Raw genomic sequence first — 19,065 nt, 5'->3', positions numbered from 1 at the left:
ATGAGTGATCTATCATTTAAAGTAAGTCCTTTTAAAAAGCCACAACGTGGTAATCTATTTATTTGTGTTCCTACCTTATCAGCAGTCTTATACATCTTAACTCAGTTTTGCAGCCTCGGCTTTACTTTTAATTTGATTTGCTTAATATCATTCTTAATTGGAAATGGAGAAGCCTACAACATTAAAATAGCACCTACTTAATTAACATCACAGGGGTAGGAGGGGCAGTTTGAAAGACAGAGTCAGGCTAAATTAGTGAAAAAGTACATTATGGAAAAATTTCTAAACAAAGAAATACATGTTTTCAAGCACATTGGTGACTAACTCCTAACAGAGTGTTTATAAAGTAGAGGTTTCAATGCCAATATCTTAATTAAAATTTTGCAATTGAATGAGAATAATTTAATCTAAAAGTTATTCACAAGTTAAATTAATCTTAGAAAACTTAAATTTGTTTAAAGTTTGCTATATAAATTGTGTCTCTTTGATAGACAAATCTAATTTAACTCACAGTAAATTATAGATTCTGGGTTTAGAGTTAGTTTATTGTAACATATTCTATACAGAATATATTCTGTACAGTCTGTATTAAATGAATCTAATCAACACAGTGAAGTCACATCATCTAATCAAATTAGCTTGAATTATGGTTATAGAGGCTTAAACTTAAAACAGATTTGATAACCCCTGGAGGCAAGCAAGCAGAGAATTGTTCCCTATCCTTCAGATTTTATAGTCATCTTAAAAGTAGAAAGATTTGAATGACCGGATAATCTGCATATCACTTGGTCCTTCCTAGAGGAAATTTAGTAGGTCAAGTCTTACTGTGCACAAGAACACCACATAGGATTATATTTTTAAGAAATGAATACTTTACTTTATGGGCAATATAAGTGATTTTCAAGGTCAATTTTAACTAAATGTAATTCTCACCTTTTTTTATTGTCTTTAGAACTTCATCTTCCATATCGTCAGCCTTATCCAATACCTTTCATGGTTGAGTTTCAACTTAACTTTGGTTTCATTGAAAGCTTATTAGATCATACTGATGTGATCTTAGATCTCCTTGCATTAACATGCCACACTTCTGAATTCTTCCACACTTTTTCACAAGACAATTGAAATATCATTATCCAATTAATGAACTTTCTTTTGAGACTCAGCTTAATCCTTATCCATTCTTCTTGGGCATGGCCTTTACCAATTATTTGTATATAGTTCTAGGATTGTATTACCAAGCTGAGTTTTGATTGTATGTTTTTTTTTTTTTTCTGTCTCCTACAATATACTATGGTTTGGCAATGATTTAAATGTAATAAACAGTGCTTATTGATAAATTATAGAATTAATGAGGTTTAATAGTTGTAATAATGAAGGACTCTTTGGTGACATACATAATCCTTTATATTTTGTTTGTCTAAACTGATCCCAAAGAGAATTGGGAAAATGTAGTATACATAGGTCCAAATAAATCTCCGATTGTTCAAACATACAATTTTAAAAGGTGAACTATCTGAAAAAGCTAAATGAAGGATGATTAACATGTTTTAGATCGTTCATGCTTAAAAATTCATACCTCAATACATGGACAGCTGCAGAAGTACACAAGTTAGAAGCCATACTGCTCCTCCCTACACTGGGGTAACCACGTGTCCAGGATTCTCAGGATATGTTTATATCTGTTAGGACCTCCTTTCTTCTCAAAAGTGTCCTGGTTTGGAAAATATATCATATGGCCACTCTACATAGAGTCATCAACAACGGCTATAAGACTAATGGGGAAAATAAAAATCCTATGGAAAAATCAGCTTAAGAAAACTAACACATCTCTGGAAGCAATATATGTGCTTATCTACGTATTACCTCTATTAACATATTTTGGCACAAGAGGAATTCACAAGTGATTAGGTTGTAAATTCAATCTAAGTCCCTAGGTTTAGGGGATCTAGGAATACCTTGACATTATTTTATTGTTACTGAACTGTAATTGCTTCTGTTAAGAGATGGAATTATTCCTTGGGATTAAGATTTGACCCTTATCTTTATTTCACTTCATGAAATTTATAATACTTCTGTGTAATAGCACTTTACAGTGTGCAGAGCATGTTTATATACATTTTACATTTGTATTAGTGGAAGCATTACATTTAAGGGCTGTGACTTTAGTATTTATTGTGTTGGAAAAGACTTATTGGCTTTGCAAAGATATCTGATGTTTCCCTGGCTTCTAAAGTGGACATTTGTCATTACTTCAACAAAATAGAAAGTTTAACATGGCTAAATCTGTCAACTTTAGTGACTTTTTAGCTATTACAAGCTCGATGCAGGGTAAAGTTTTAGAACTATTCTACCATTATGTTGTCTGATATGCCCCAGCAGAACAGCGTATCTCTCATCACTGAATCAGTCCTGAAACTGAAAAGTCCTGAATTTGCTTCTATTCCTATCAGCGTATGTTATATAGACTGATTGAAGAAAAGTTTCAATGTGGTATGAGGTAGTGAATTCTGGGTTAAAGAAAAGTACAAATGCTGAAATTACTGTAGATGAAAAGGCTGTGGTATTAGGTGTTTTATCATTGTCTAAACTCAGGGCACTACAAAGATAAGTGCTGGGAAAACCAAAACATGCAATTAAAAAAAAATAGCATTTAATTTTAATTTGCTAAGTACAGCATAATCATATTACTATTATTTTGAACATATTTAAATGTTCTCACTATATAATTATCATTTCTCTTAATTATATGATTATAAACTTTAAAAATTTTGTTACATTTAAAAGTATGATTTTATCATATTATTTTAATATGTAATTAAATGTACATATTTACTATATGTAAACTTATTATAATATGTAAATTATACTTAATATGTAATTGTATCTAAACCCTAGGAAGTTTCCTTTCTGGTTTAACTGTTTTTTAAATGATTACAATATTATGTAAGTTCAGAAAAGTTTCCTTGACTGGATCACGTCAGCTTATTGTTAACAGCTTACTAAAGAGAAAGCAAAGACTTTTACTTTTCAGAAAGGCTTAAAATGATAACAGCACATTCATTTATAGTACTCTTAAGTGATGAATGATTAAGTATGGAAGCTTCTATTGAAGTTCATTTTGTTAGGGGAGAGATTAAAGCAAAAATCCCAGACTCTAGATGGTAGATTCAGTCACTGAAGCAAAGGACACAATAATGTCATGGAAGAGGACACCTGATTATTTCAAAATTTTCCTCTCTTGGCTTTGGCCATCTGAATATGGGTTGGTGTGGAATCAAATTAGGGAAACGACCCAAGTCTCCATCAACTGATGAACAGATAAAGACAAAGTGGAAACATATAGACAGTGGAATATTACTCAGCTTCAAAAAGGAATGGAATCTTGCCATTTGCAACAACACGGAGGGTATAATGTGAAGTGAAATAAGTTAGTCAGAGAAAGACAAATACCCTGTGATCTCACTCATACGTGGAATTTAAGTAACAAAATAAACAAAGGGAAAAAAGAGACAAATAAAAAAACAGACTCTTAACTATAGAGAACAAATTGAGGTTACCAGAGGGGAGGTGGCTGGGAGGACAGGAGAAATAGGTGAAGGAGATTAAGAAAACACTCAGTGTGATGAGTAATATATAAAATTGTTGAATCACCATATTGTACACCTGAAGCTAATCTAACAGTGTATGTTAACGGTATTGTTATTAAAATTAAACAAATACAAGTGCACACACACACACACACACACACACACACACACAGAATCCTGCTAAAAAAAACCCAAGGAGATTGAAAAGAGAGGTAGGAGTATGGTGTGTGGTGGGGGTCTGTCATTCTCGGGTGAGCAGGATGGGGAATGGCCTGGGGAAACAGCACATCTCCTGGGAATGTCATAACTTCCCTGAGTGATACTGCTCTGCTCACTTCTCCAGACTCGTCTCTTGTCACCTCTGACTTCTGAAATATTGTAAGTTCCCTGAGCACAGGACACTTTTTCACGTCTATGTCATTTTCCCCATCTTCTCTGGAATGCCCTCTCTTTCCAGTTATACTACCTGTTAGATGTTGTTTTCCCATTTTCTATTGATATTGGAGCTCTTGGCCTCCTGTGCTAACATAAACTGGTTGCTCCCCAGGCCTGTACATGCCTATGACCCACGACCTTCCTTTAATGGCTGTTACTGGGAAGTTCTGTCCTCTCTTTGTTTTCTCCTTCATTCTGCTGGGGTACACTTCCAGGCATCTTTCGAAGAATGGACATATGACAATAATCTTCAAGGTACTGGTATATCTAATTTTATTTTAATTCTGCCACCATACGGATTCATAATCTAGCCAAATATACAATAAATTCTTGTTCCATAATTTTTCCCTCAGAATTTTAAAGATATGGTTCGAGTGCTGCATTGCATTTAAAGTCATCTTTGTCTCTTTGTAACAGGTATACATTGCTTTACAATACGTGAAATAAAAAAAGATATATTTCTTCATTTTTCTTTCTGTGGCTATATTTTTCACATCTACGATCTGTCTGATTCATTTTTAAAACTGTAGCCTTCACTCAAGTTTTACAACCTTAACCCTAAATCACATATTTGGTTATTCCCATGGACCATGTTGCTTCAAATCATCACTGCAAGGGTTCTGTAGGTGTTACCTGGAGACGTCTTTTTTTCATTCAGACATTGTTTTGATAGCTCAGTGCTAATGAACCACTCTTAAATGAAATATTTGCACTTGCACTTTCTTATATTTGGAGCTGGGGTGAAAAGAAGTGGTCTCCATGAATTGGCTTATTTTGTCATTTTGATTAGAATCTCTATTTTTGTAAATCAAATAAATAAAATAATCAGAACTCTATTCCCCAAGAGTGGCGACAAATTGCAGCTGACTTCCCTGGTGTCTTACATACACTCCCTGGGCCCGCGAGGGCAGGCACTCATAGACGGTTTCAACGTTCTATGCTTCTCTATGTCAGAGCATCCTCTGGCCCCGTGAACAAGCGTGTGGGCTAGTTGAATGTGTGGAGGAAGTTAATGCCGAGAAATGACCCTCAAATAAAGAGGACTGACCCTCAATTAAAGAGGCAGATAAACATCCAGATCCTTTGCTGTCTGTTGCGTTGGACGGTATCTCTCAGAAGGTGCTGGTAAGATTTGGGCCCCCTGTCCATAGCAGTGACTTGATCTTTATTGGCACTTTTCATCTTTTTTCCAGTCTTACTTCCCACTTCTTTACTTTACTTGTGAAATCACTTGTACAATAAACCACTTTTACCAAAATCCTGATTTGGGGTGTACCAACAGACTTAAGACCAACCAAGTCGGTTATTTTTGAGGACAGTCTCTTCTCAGAGTTGTGTGGGAGCTGCAGAAACTTCTAGATATACTCAAACAGGGTTCTTAGTCCATGTTCATTGCTCTGCTGAGCTCTGGATACCACCATTTGGAGCTGGTCCTCCCCTAGACATGGCTTCATCTTGAATATGACTTTCTCGTTCTGCTTCCTGTTGAGGGACTATGACAACTTTGTCACTGGCATCAGAAGGTCTACCAGCAGCCTTACTTCTTCCATGTTCAGCTCCTGTGTGAGAGGCCTTGCCCAGGGCTCCCAGAGCTTCAGCACCCAGTGCCCACCAATGCCTCCCAGAATGAAGATCACCCCCTGCAGAGGGGTCCGGACCTGCTTGAGTCCAGCACCCATCTCTGGACAAGGGTCTGGAGAATCTTTTGGGCCAGTGAGCATCACTTCTGTGGCATGTTACTGGGGTTTGTAATTGTCCAGACCCTTGGATTGGGGACAGGCAGTGAGAGAAAGGAAGAGAGGTTTTGTTTTGTTTTGTTCTGTTTTTTAAAGATTTTATTTATTTGACAGAGAAAGACATAGCAAGAAAAGGAACACAAGTGGGGGAGTGGGAGTGGGAGAAGCAGGCTTCCTGTGGATCAAGGATCCCCTGGGATCATGACCTGAGCTGAAGGCAGATGCTTAATGACTGAGCCACCCAGGTGTCCCAAGAGGTATTTACACTAGAATAAAGAAGGAATGAATAAAGGGGAGACAATGGATGCCTGCTAGATTTCACCTCTTAGATTCCTGCAATACTGTGATTTGTAAGAAATATATGTTGGGTCATCTGGTCCCAAACATATTCCTCATATATATATTTGGTTTTCATCTACAGTTCCTGGCTCACAGCTCCCCAAACCCTCGTGATTCCCTGAGTGATAAGAGCAATGTGATCATCTTTTGTTCTTTATTTGGTCTCTTGTCCTCCATTTCTGAGCCATAAAGGTAAGGCCAATAAGTGACTTCTGGAAAGCACCTATGGATGGCTGGAGAGGAGAGAGGGGCTGGAAGTCAACTCAGTCACCAATGGCCAATGATTTAATCAGTCATGTCTTTGCAATGAAGCTTCCATACAACCCCCCCAAATCAGGGCTGGGAAAGCTTCTGGGTTGGTGGACGCAGAGCTTCTGAAAGAGTGTCCTGCCTCAAGAGGGAAGCTCTGTGCCTCTTCCCCATACCTCTGCCTGGCTGTTTCTGAGTTATATACTTTTACGATAAACAGGTAATCTAAGGAAAATGTTTCTCTGAGTTATGTGAGCCACAGTGGCAAATTAATGAAACCCTAGAAAGGGGTGTTGAAACACCTAATCTATAGCCAGTCAGTCAGAAGCACAGCAGACAACTGGATCCTGTGACTGGCGTCTGAAGTCAGGCGGGGTGAGGGGTAGTCTTGTAGGACTGAGCCTTTAACCTGTGCAGTCAGGTGTTACCTCTGCGTGGATACTGTCAGAATTGAGTTGAATCGTAGGACATCCAGTTGATAGCTGAGAATCGTATGGTGGTATGGGAAACCCCCATCCCGCCCACACACCCTGGAATTGGGTGTGGAACCCTTTAATTCCCAGCATAGGTAACATACACCCTTATATTATCAGTTTCAGACCGATCCATTAACATAAGGTAACTATTTGTTGTATGTCCACTAAGAAATGCATGTTCTCTCTCCTAAAATGGACAGATACCAAAGGTTCATTCAGTTTGAGCTCCCGGATTTCTGGGCAATGCTATGGGCTTCATGGCTATGTGCAGATAGGTGTTCTAATCAGATAGCACCTAGAATTATAGCTACCTGAACACACCCAGAAAACAGAATAAAAAAAGAAAAAAAGGATACATGACTGCAGAAAATATTTCCTTGTCGAAATAAGAGAAGGGAAAACAACATGCCCAGTCACCGCCCCCAGTGTATGTGGCCTCTCTCCCGGCCAGGGCAGTGGGTTTCCAGTTAGGCAGCTCATTTTCCAAGCTCTGCCCCTCAGAAGTCTCCCATAGCATCACCTTTGGTGGCTACATCTGACAGAAGCTACGGGAATATTCCCCAGGGGTACCTGACAACAGTTCTAAGGGATCCTAAGTGTTTGCCTAAGTATTTGCGGAGTGAATATTAAATACAGAAATATCAAAGCATGGCAGAGCCTGGGAGATTTATCTGACCGAATTACTGAGCTTGCTAAGTTATCACTCCCACTTCGGAGTCACAGAATTACCCCCGGGGAAGAAGTACAACACGGCATTTTAGGATTTTTAAAAAAAAAATTTTTTTTAATTTAATAGATCCTTTTAAAACCAAACTGAGCTAAAAGTACTGTACTTGTTCTATTGATTGTCAAATATTCTTCTGTTTTTTCAATATATTGAGTTCACAGAATGCTCACCAAGCTGCTGGGGCTCGCCAATTAAAGCCCACATTGAAATGTTATAAAAAAGAACAGTTTATCGTAATCACAGATACTGTACATAACATAGCAATTTGCTTCTTGAAGGCTAATTACAAAAGTTGTTTGAAATAATCAGGCCCTTATTCAGCAGCTCAGGGACGAGAACAGCTGTATAAATACTCACTACCGCAGCTATGGCAAGAGAGGAGGATGGAAAAAAATAGGTTAGTTAGAAGTTCAAACAGAGACTGAGAAAACAAAAATGAATTCCCTTAGCCCTTTTCAGCGACTGTAATGAACATTCAAGGACAGAATGTTCCAGGTTTTCAGCATAATATTGGAAGACACTTTTGACATGACAATGGATTCTAATAGAATTATAAAGCTCTGAGTATCTATTTAATTAATTGCATCTCAACTGCCTGGAACTCTTCCCTCCGCCCGGTGAACTCCTGTAGCATGCTGAATCATGTTAATTGTCTCCAGAGAAAGGGTGTGAAATATGTCCCAGCAAAACAGATGGCAGTTGAAGTCCAACAATTCACTCGATGGAAAACACCGGCATCTGTAAATACAATGTTGGTAAACCTGTCCTACGATTCCTCACAGCCATTTATAACCGTGAGATGGGCTGTTCCTCCCAGAAGTGACGCTCTGTTCCAGGGACTTGACCATACACGGTCTAGGGAAGCCTGTGTCTTGACTGAGTGAGCAGCTGTACTCCCAGAATTAATGTAGTCACTTTATCTTACCATGAGATACGGGCCAGTACGGCTGTCCCCAAAAGGAATAATGACAATTTCACAAGTTAGGGGAGCCCTGGCAGTCCAGAACATGTGGCTTCTAGGATTAAGGGCAATAGCAGCATGACTGTTTCAACAGGGCAAGCTTCTCAACCCACCACATTGTGAGTCATAGATTTCAAATAAACAACAAGGATGCCTTGATTTATGGCCTCTTTTGACCAACGATAAAGCCAGTTCCTACACTTAAAAATAAGTGTTCCTATTGTTTCAGGAAATTTATTTTTTCCAGAAGAGAAAGTTATTTGGGCAAGAGAAAAATAAGGTTATTTGTGGAGTTAAAAGAGCCCAGTGGAGTTATAAATACATATGCACACTGCATAGATAATCTCCACTGGGCTTCACTTCTTTAAACTTGCTCGACGGTCTCTCTACACTCATAATAAATCCTGGCCAAGCCTAATTAAATTGGGGTTCAGGATCACTAGTATTTTATCTTTTACTGAACTTTTAACAGCCACTTCATTATCCACTAGAGTGGGTGGAATACACATATAAATAGAAGAGAATAATGAGATATTTATTATCTTCTTCCTGGTGGAATACTTTTTCATGGTTATCACTGTTTTTTATCTAAAATTAGAGCTGTATTTCATATGTATAATATTGAGCAAATAGGATATCATGACTATTTGCTGATGGATTAAAAGTTATATAAAATATTTTGAAGGATTTGAATAAGTATTTTAAATAGAACATGGCAGTTTGGTCTACAGTCTCTTTTAAAACAAATCTGAAGGACTATATACAGACTCACCACAGCACAAGAGTAAGTATATACCTTTTTACTTATTTATTTTTTAAAGATTTTATTTATTTATTTGATAGATCACAAGTAGGCAGAGAGGCAGGCAGAGAGAGGGGGAAAAGCAGGCTCCCTGTTGAGCAGAGAGCCCAATAGGGCTCAGTCCCAGGACCCTGAGATCATGACCTGAGCCGAAGGCAGAGGCTTAAGCCACTGAGCCACCCAGGCGCCCTAAGTATATACCTTTTCAAAGAAGACAAAGCTTAAACATATCAAACGATTAAGAAAATTACAAATCTTAAATTTACAAATTCCATGCTAAGCATATATGTAATGTGTTTCATATACTTGATTCTTCTTGACGTCTCTATATCACTTGGTAACATCGACAGCTTCACATGGCTATATACTTATCTAGAAATGATCATGTTTGCTTAGAAGCATTTGTGGAACTGACTCTCCCATTAGAAGGAGCTTCTTTCTCAGGGATCGGTAGGTTTTTTTCTTCCAATCTCCATATAACATGGTGTTGGAAATATAGCAGACAGCTCTATAAATTTATTGAGTGGTTAATTACGAATAGACATATTAATGAATAAATTTCCTGTTTTCTGTGTTTTGGTTTCTATGAAAATGTATTTCCATTCCTTCAATAAAGACAGCAATTATTAGGTGTCTTCTGTGTGTCAAGTACTGGTCGGGATCACTAATAAACCACAGAACAAGAAAGATGAGCTCCTCGCTTCATCTTTGAGGGAAATGCAAATAGGAATAAATAATGAGTAGTGTAATAAGCACCATAAATGTGGAAATATGGAGTGCCATGGACATGTACTATGGGAAATCATAAGCCTACTCCGGGGGTCTGGAAAAGGCTTTACTGAGGGAAGGAGATGTGAGCTGGGAGAGGAGTGAGGACAGGTTGGCCACCGCAAATACGGGGAGAAGACGGGAGGGAGGAAGGAATTTGGAAGAGGGGCCAGAAAGTGAGAAGGACTCAACTACAACTCTCTTTTTTCATTGATTTTTTCCCTCTTTTTAAAAAGATTTTATTACAGTTTTTTTAAAAGATTTTATTTATTTATTTGACAGGCAGAGATCACAAGGAGGCAGAGAGGCAGGCAGAGAGAGAGCGAGAGAGAGGGAAGCAGGCTCCCCGCTGAGCAGAGAACCTGATGCGGGACTGGGTATGTATTTATTTGAGAAAGAGAGAGAGAGCATGCGCATGAGCCGGGAGAGGAACGGAGGGAGAAGGAGAGAGAGAATCTCAAGCAGACACCATGCTGAGTGTGAGCCCGATGCAGGGCTTGATCTCATGACCCTGAGATCGTGACCCGAGTTGACATTAAGAATTGGACTTAACCGACTAAGCCACCCAGGTGCCCCAGATTCTTTCTTATCCATTCAAGCCTTCTAATGACGGGTATTTCCAAAAATGTTGGTCCTTCAGAAAAATAATTCAGATGGAGCACCCCATGTATCACCAGCAGGCTGATGACTATCTCAGTTTTGATGCATTGTGCTTGGAACTACAGGGGATACAAAAGACAGGTAAATAAATAGACCTTGTGGAACACACAGCCACCTGGCTGGGGGAAAAAACTCAGGGAGAAGGTAAAAATATTAGAAAGATAGATAAAAGATGGAGAGACAGAGACAGAAAGATGGAGAGAAAATGGAAACCCTGTCAATGAGAGATAAAAGTGACGTCCAACCTGCTTTGTCGGATATCATAAATTATGTGCACAGTGATTTCCCCAGTGACTAGCACAGTGTGTTACTCTCAGTAGTCATTTAGTATACTCCTGGACAGCGCTACCATATTTGCATGGAAGGAAACATTTCACCTGGACTCTGGTGACACAGTCTGACAGAGACAGAACTGGGCTTGACATTTAAAGGCTCTGGGCCTTTGTGTCCTCTGATGTAAAAAGCTCGAGGGCAGTGTTCAAATATTGCCTTGGAATAATTACCAAGTATCCTTCCAGAAAGAATTCAGTTGTTCTTTGTGAAATAATGTTTTAAAGTCAAGTGAGGAATCGGTCTTCTTAAGAAATGTTAAAATTTATTTTCGTACCTTTTACTTTTCCTTATAGGACTATGGTGAATTGAATCTCTTCACCTCCTATTGCTCCTAAAATGATGTGTGGGTCTTTGTGTCAGTTGAGGCTTTTGATTGGAAGCCACAAACCCAACTTGACTTAGCTTAAGGAAAAAAAGCAAAAAATGAAAATAAAAATACCAGAAACAAACAAACTTAACCCCCAGAATGTTGGCTTTTAGAAATAAAGGAAGAGCAGAAACCAAATTTCAGAAAGAGCAGAAGCAGCTTTCCCAAGGGACCTCAGGAGCCTCTAAACAGAGACTTGAGAGCAAGGCAGCTTCCAGTTCCCTCCTTCTCCCTACCTGTTGGCTTCCTTATCGCTCCACTCAGGACGGGGTGGAGGGTAACGTATCCTTGCTATTAGCCTCCAACAATGAACTTCCAGTCTTTCGCTTCCAAGTGGAGACTTATTTTGATTTCCTAGATGTCAAATAGTCCAATCCCAGAGTGAGGAAAAATTTTTTTTCTCAATTCGCATGGGACTGCCATAGCCTTTGTGCTAATGTTCTACTTTATTCCACAAAAGCACTGCTGTGTTTTCTTTTGTTGGGAATAGCAGAGTGGAAAAGTGTTAGACCCAAAGAAAGAGCACTTAGTTTAGCATATGCATCATATACTATTCTGTTGGGATTTGGGGGCAAATTTCTTAATTGTTCTGAGACTCAATTTTCACAGCTTTGAAATGAAACAAAGTCCTTTGTGTCCTAGAGTTCTGACAACTCTTTGTTGTCAGAGCTCTTTGGGAGCAGGAAGTAGCTAGGTAGATTTAGAGGAACGTAGTATGAGTGCGGCACATAGGATGAGCAGAGAAACACCTCTTGGAGACCCATCACCCTCATCAGAAGGTCCTTTTCAAGGCTCTTTTCAGAAGCTTAGAAAACAACCATTAAAACTAACATTCGCATTTTTTAAAATATAGACGTGAAATAGGCTACTAGGTCAGAGATAAAAATCTCCCAACAAAAGAAAACAAAGCAGTGCTTTTGCAGAATAAAGGAGAACATTTAGTACAAAGGCTATGGCAGTCCCATGTGAATTGAGAAAAGTATTTTTTTTTCTCACTATGGGATTGGACTATTGTCTTATTCCGTTTAGATTGCCATAATAAAATGCCATAGAGAAATAAGAGGTCCAAGATCAATGTGCAGGCCCATGTGGCTTCTGGTTTGCCGATGGCCACCTTCTTGATGAGACCTCACATGGCAAAGAGAGAGTGATGTCTCCTGGTGTCTCCTATTAGTTTTGGGTCCTAGCTCTACCCAGATGATTTTTTGTAACCTGAATAACTTCCTTACTCCAAATACAGTCTCACTGAGGGTTAGGCTTCAACATATGAGTCTTTGAGAGGCACAATTCGGTTCTCAGCAATTGTGAAAATGGTATGAAAATGGTTAATGAGAGTTAACCATTTAGTTTTAATCTACTTAAAACTAGATGTTCTTCCTTTAAGGAGTACGTAATAAAATTTAAAAAGTGGGAGACCTATAGATCACATTGGTAAGAATATTAAAAAGAAGCTCAGACTAGAGGATCCCAGCCTTGCTTTCCAGTAGTATCGGAGGCCACTCTCAGCCTGGCTGCTTAAAGACGGCGGGCATCGTTACCTTCCTGGCCTGCTCAGTTCACTCTTGGGCAAGGCCTTGGACAAAGGGAAGAATGATTCACAAGAAGAGGTTTCTTTTGAAGAGGTAGTCAGAGGCAAAGGCTTCCCCAAGGGAAAATGTTTGGAAATTCAAAAAGAAAGATTAAAGAGCTACTTGGGAAAGGTGACGCAGTCTCGGGGATGGGAGGAGGTGGGTACTTGGAATCTGGAGATTAGGATTTACAGTGTACCTGCCTTTAGTATGGAGCTGCGAGGAGAAGTCCAATTACCTCGAGCTCTAACCTTTTCCTTCCTATTGTAATTCACTCTTGAAATTGTCTGAACTCTTTAGTAGAGCAATCACATATACTCAAGGCTGATACTCCATCAGCATACAATGTAATGGTTATACTAATTGTTAAAATATCTAAGTTCTTCCTGCTTATTATATTTCCCTGAGGTCCTCTAAGTGTTCCTTTGCCTCTCAATTCAGCCAGACTCGTCCCTAGGAACACTCACCTCCTCAAGCAAGTAAATGGTTAACTGCTGGCATATCAGGGAACCTCTAGGACCCTACATAGCAATAAATACTCTCATCCTTTCTTATAGATTGATGCTTCTGCAGAGCCAGTTGCTAAATATCTTGATTATCACTATATTGTCCATATACATACTAATGACCTAATCTTGGGGATTCTGATGCAACAGAAAGGAAAGACAGAAGGTCAGCTTGAGGTAAGAGACCCCCATCTCTTTGCAAGGTCTGCTGGTGATGGACAATACCTTATCGAATAGATCGCTGCTATTAGGTCTTCGTTACATCTCTTTCCATGGATCAGTGCCCATGAGAATGGGAGTAGAAAGAAAGATCTACAAAGCCAAACAACACTCCAGAGAGGACCGATGCAAGCAAAAATATAACTTTCTGCTTACTTCTTAGAGGGTGCAATGACATGTACTCCTGCTTTATGTTAGATTATACTGGATGGAGACATAGACACCCAAATATCTATGTGGACAGTTGGCTCTTATGGGTCAATAAAAAGTTGAATGGTGGAGTGGATAGATTTATGGTCCTGCTTTCCAAAAGCTCTATTTTCCAGTGTCTAAATTGTCAACACAGTAGACAAAGGAATCCTTGCTCAGGTTCAAGGGGCCTCCATTCACGGGAAACAATACGGACAAGTTGCCCGAGTTCTCACTTGACACCAGAGTGATTAGGACCAGTATCTTCAACATTGATTTCAATAGTTAATTAAGACTTGGTGGATATAAATACATTGCCCAGAACACTGTGGTGACCAGAAGCTATTACACTACTTTAAATCACTAAAAATTCCTCACCATTTTAATTATTACCTTTTACTATTTTCTCCTTAAGTATTCATATTTAAAAATCAATAATGGCATATCTGGAAGGAAACTAGAGTTCATTTATTCCAACTTTCTTATTTTGGAGATGGGCAAACCAAAGTTAAAGTGCTTTAAAAGCCACATTTTCCAAAACCTGACCCAGTATTGTTTCTACACTGGCACCTATGCGAAGATATTGATGTTCCTATGGCTGTTTAGGTTAAATGTAATAGACTCTATGAACAGTCCCATTACAGTTTACAAAGTCAGGGGCACCCTTCACATTGGTACATGAAGAAGGTTGACTTATACTGGTTTATCAAAAGCATCTGTTGAGGGGTGCCTGGGTGGCTCAGTGGGTTAAAGCTTCTGCCTTCAGCTCAGGTCATGATCTCAGGTCCTGGGATTGAGCCCCATATTGGGCTCTCTGCTCAGTGGGGAGCCTGCTCCCCCCTCTCTCTGTGTGCTGCTCTGCCTACTTGTGATCTCTCTCTCTGTCAAATAAAGAAATAAAATCTGGGAAAAAAAAAAAAAAGGTATCTGGGGCACCTGGGTGGCTCAGGGGGTTAAAGCCTCTGCTTTTGGCTCAGGTCATGGTCCCAGGGTCCTGGGATCGAGCCCCACATCAGGCTCTCTACTCAGCAGGGAGCCTGCTTCCTCTTCTCTCTCTGTCTGCCCCTCTGCCTACTTGTGATCTCTGTCTGTCAAATAAATAAAATCTTAAAAAAAAATAAAAAAGGTATCTGTTGAATACCTTTTATGTGTTGGGCCCTGTGGTAGGCACCAAGCTTATGCACCTTGATAAGTCATACGTAGATTATAAACCATGTGAAGAAGGTGGCGGGGCAAAGATATCATCTCGGAAGGGGCTGGAACCCACATTCCTGTGTTTAGTAGCCCAGACTAACTGGGTCTGGCAGAACATGAAGCTCTTACTCTCAGACATACAGTTATGGTCCTCAGGTACCAACCCAGCCAGAGGATTCTCTTTTCTCCCTGTCTCTTTATCATTTGCATGATTTCCCAAGGATCGGAGAATAAACTGGAGAAGGAAACAGATGGCCCCTGACTTTGTGAAGTTTACAAAAAGTGTTACAGAGAAAAAGTGTTGCAGGGGAAAGAGGCATTTAGCCAGGGGTTAAACAAACAATTATTTAATTACTGTTGTCATTATGCTACAAAGTGCAGGCACAAATAAAGTTTTTACTCTCCTCCAAGTAAAAGTAGGTTCCAGAGTTGAGTAAGTCCTAAGCTAACTTCCAAAAGGAGAATAATAATAGGGTTCATTTAATGACATCAGACACGTCATGTAAATTACCTTGAATCCTCAGGGCAATTCTGAGGAGTAAGTATTTCCTCATCTGACAGGTGAGAAAGACATTCAAAGTGTCTAACTAACTTAATAGTTTACAGGTAATAATGCCGGTGCTGGGGCTCGAACACAGGCCTCTCTAACAGCTGAGCACAGGCTTCCCAGCGTCACAGCTCTCCCGTGGGCAGGACACACGCAGTGACAGGGAACCTGGGAACCTGCTGTCTCATAATGGAAGGTTGCTCTTTGCTCTGATGTTCAAGATGAGGTTATCGTAAAGCTCAGTACTTATGTACTAGTTAATTGACTTTTAAGTTAGAAAAATGCCCACACCTCTGGACAGGCTGAGTACAGCCCTGGTGGGAGTCATTATGGAAGAAAAGAGAAAGAAAGAAAGAAAAACCGGGCAATTCTTTTTTGTCCATTTACTAATTATAAAGCACTTTTTATGTCTCATCAAGAGCCAGAATTTCACGTATTGTATTTTTAAAATAACAGCTTTTCCCCTGAACGGACCTGCTCTCCTTTCAAGAACACTTGTCTCTATAGCAGGAGTCCAGGTTTCCAGCACCGTGTTTGAGTCTCAGTTGGCCCCAGCGTCCCTGATTGCAACTGAAAGTTGAACCCACTCACTGTTGCATAATCCACCCAATACTCCACCATAGAGGAAAAAAGGTGTAATTTTGCAATTAATAATATAATGGAACACTTCCTAAACTATGATCATCAAACAACATGGAGAAGCTCATCTTCCCAAAGTAGATAACTTCAGAGCTGAAAGGCTGAATATTATTATTATTATTCTTAAAAATTTTATTTATTTATTTGTCAGAGAGAGAGAGAAGAAGCAGGGGGAGTGGCAGGCAGAAGGAGAAGCAGGCTCCCCGCTGAGCAAGAAGTTCCAAGCTCCCAGGACCTTGGGATCGTGACCTGAGCTAAAGGCAGACACTTAACCAACTGAGGCACCCAGGCGTCCTAAAAGGCTGAATATTATCAACAGGGAGTTATAGCAGTGAATTTTCATTTTTTTAATTGTGGTAAAATATACATAAAATAACATCTACTGTTTTAACCATTTTTAAGTATGTAATTAGTGGCATTAAGTAACTCACAATCTTATGCAATCACCATCACCATCCATTTCTAGACTTTTCCCATAACCCCAAACTAAACTCTGTACCTAATAAACAACTCCCCATTCCTCAGTCCTAAACCCACGGGAACCATCATTCTACTTTCTATGTCTATGAATTTCTCTGCTCTAGATACTTCGTGTATGTGGAATCATATAAGATTTGTCCTTTCATGTTTGGCCCAATGTGAAATAATGCATTATTATTTTTTTCGTGTTTAAATGACAATACTCTGTGCTGGGTTAAATAAAATATATTATTAAAATTAATTTTACCTGTTTCTGTTTAATTTTACTTCTTTAACGCGGTTCATAGAGAAGTTAAAACTACATATATGACTCATGCTGTGTTTTTACTAGACAGCACTGATACAGAATCTGCTTTTAGAACACTATCTTCAGTTCCTCTTTACTGATTAAGCCATTCTGACATAATAGATTCAGTTAATAGGAGACAGGAAGACTTCTCCAAAGGAATTCCTTTCTCATTGTGAAACATCAGGCAGGCCAGGATGGGCAACATTCTGGATGTCGAGAAGCCCTTAAAGTTCTACAATTTCGGAGACTGCATCTTCTTTACCTAATCATGAGGCTGTCGTGATAAAATTCCTCGTTTTATAAATGGGCAGTAATTAATACGAATGTGAAAGCATTCCTCTTTCACACTTCCCTCCTGTGTCTGCATTGGCTCTCTTCACTGGGAACTTTCTGTTCACAGGGGACTCACTTAAAATATTAGGAAATGTTTTTAAGGTCCTGTCAGGCATTTGTTGAAAAGGTCTTGAGGTAAAAAGTCCCCGGCATGCGCACGGACTCTACTGTTTTGGTTGATTAGCCTCTTGGAAAAAATACCAGTTCTTAAAAGAGCGAAAAGAAACACCTGGTCCATCTATTCAAATCAACGCCATTGTAAGAGTCAGGCCTCCTGCTGTCACTCCTCAGCCCACACAGGGCTCGTTCTGCCTCTAGAACAGAAGTTCCAAGGGTAAACAAGGTCAGGCCTTGAAGCTACAGCAGGAAGAGATATTGTAAGTCATAATTACTTAGGTAGGCGGAATATTACATATATTTTTTCTACTTCAGCTATTTTAATACAGAATCTTATTACACTAAGGTGTTATGGTTTTTACCTCACCAGATATTTTATCAGAATATGTCCCTGTTTTCATCAGCCCCGAAGAACCCTTTCTGTTACCAGTGACCAGTCTGTTTTTTGTTTTACCTGAAAGATAAGCTATTAAAAAAAGTTTACGTAGATAATGTTAGGCACTTTTTATTGACATATCAAGTTTCCTTCACAGACAGAAGCAGATTTCAGGATCATTGTCCAGAATGTAAGACGCTCCCGTGCTAACCCTGGAAACTTCCTGCTCTTGATAGTTTGAAGTGAGTTTTCCCTCGTGGTTGAAAGGAGGGACTATGGATCTACATCGCAGATTCTATTTAAAGAAAATTCTATTTTGAAGAAGTCAGTGCAAGGTGGGGGGAAGGAGTGGGATTAATGGCAAGTACAATGCAGGGAGGAAGAGGTGAGTGGCCGGGAGGAAGGAGGGGTCAGGGGTCAGGGGATGGGGTCAGGGGGAAGGTAAAACGGGAAGTGGAGAGAGGGGAGAGAGCAAGAAACAGCTAGAATGTGGAGGAGAAGAAAGGAAAGAGAAAGAGGAACTGAACAGGTGAAGGAGAGACAGAAACAGAGAGAGAGAGAGAGGGGAAAGGCAAGGCCGGGGGGTGACCTACCAGGAGAGCCAGACTTCCTATGGTTTTATGCCTGTTTTCGAAAGCATGGGGTTTTATCTGAGAAAAGGACTCACAAAAGCAAAATAATAAAATATCGTATAGGAATCTCTTTCTTTCTTTCTTCCTTTTTTTAAATTTAAAAAAAATTTTTTTAAAGATTTTGTTTATTTATTTGTCAGAGAAAGAGAGGCAGGCTAAGGAAGGAAGAAGCAGAGTCTCCGCTGAGCAAGGACCCGATCCCAAGACCCCAGGATCATGACTTGAGCTGAAGGCAGATGCTTAACCAACCGAGCTACCCAGGCATCCCAGTATTTGTTATTCCTTTTCTTTCTTCCTCTTCTTCTTCTTCTTCTTTTTTTTTTTTTAAAGACCTTATTTATTTATTTGTCAGAGAGAGACAGCGAGAGAGGGAACACAAGCAGGGGGAGTGAGAGAGGGAGAAGCAGGCTCCCTGCCGAGCAGGGAGCCTGATGTGGGGGGCTCCACCCCAGGACCCTGGGATCATGACCTGAACTGAAGGCAGATGCTTAACGACTGAGCCACCCAGGAGCCCTGAGCATTTATTATTTCAATGT

Source organism: Mustela nivalis (assembly GCF_964662115.1).
Source record: "Mustela nivalis genome assembly, chromosome: 12".
Taxonomy (NCBI): Eukaryota; Metazoa; Chordata; class Mammalia; order Carnivora; family Mustelidae; genus Mustela; species Mustela nivalis.
Note: the sequence above shows the minus strand (reverse complement) of the source record.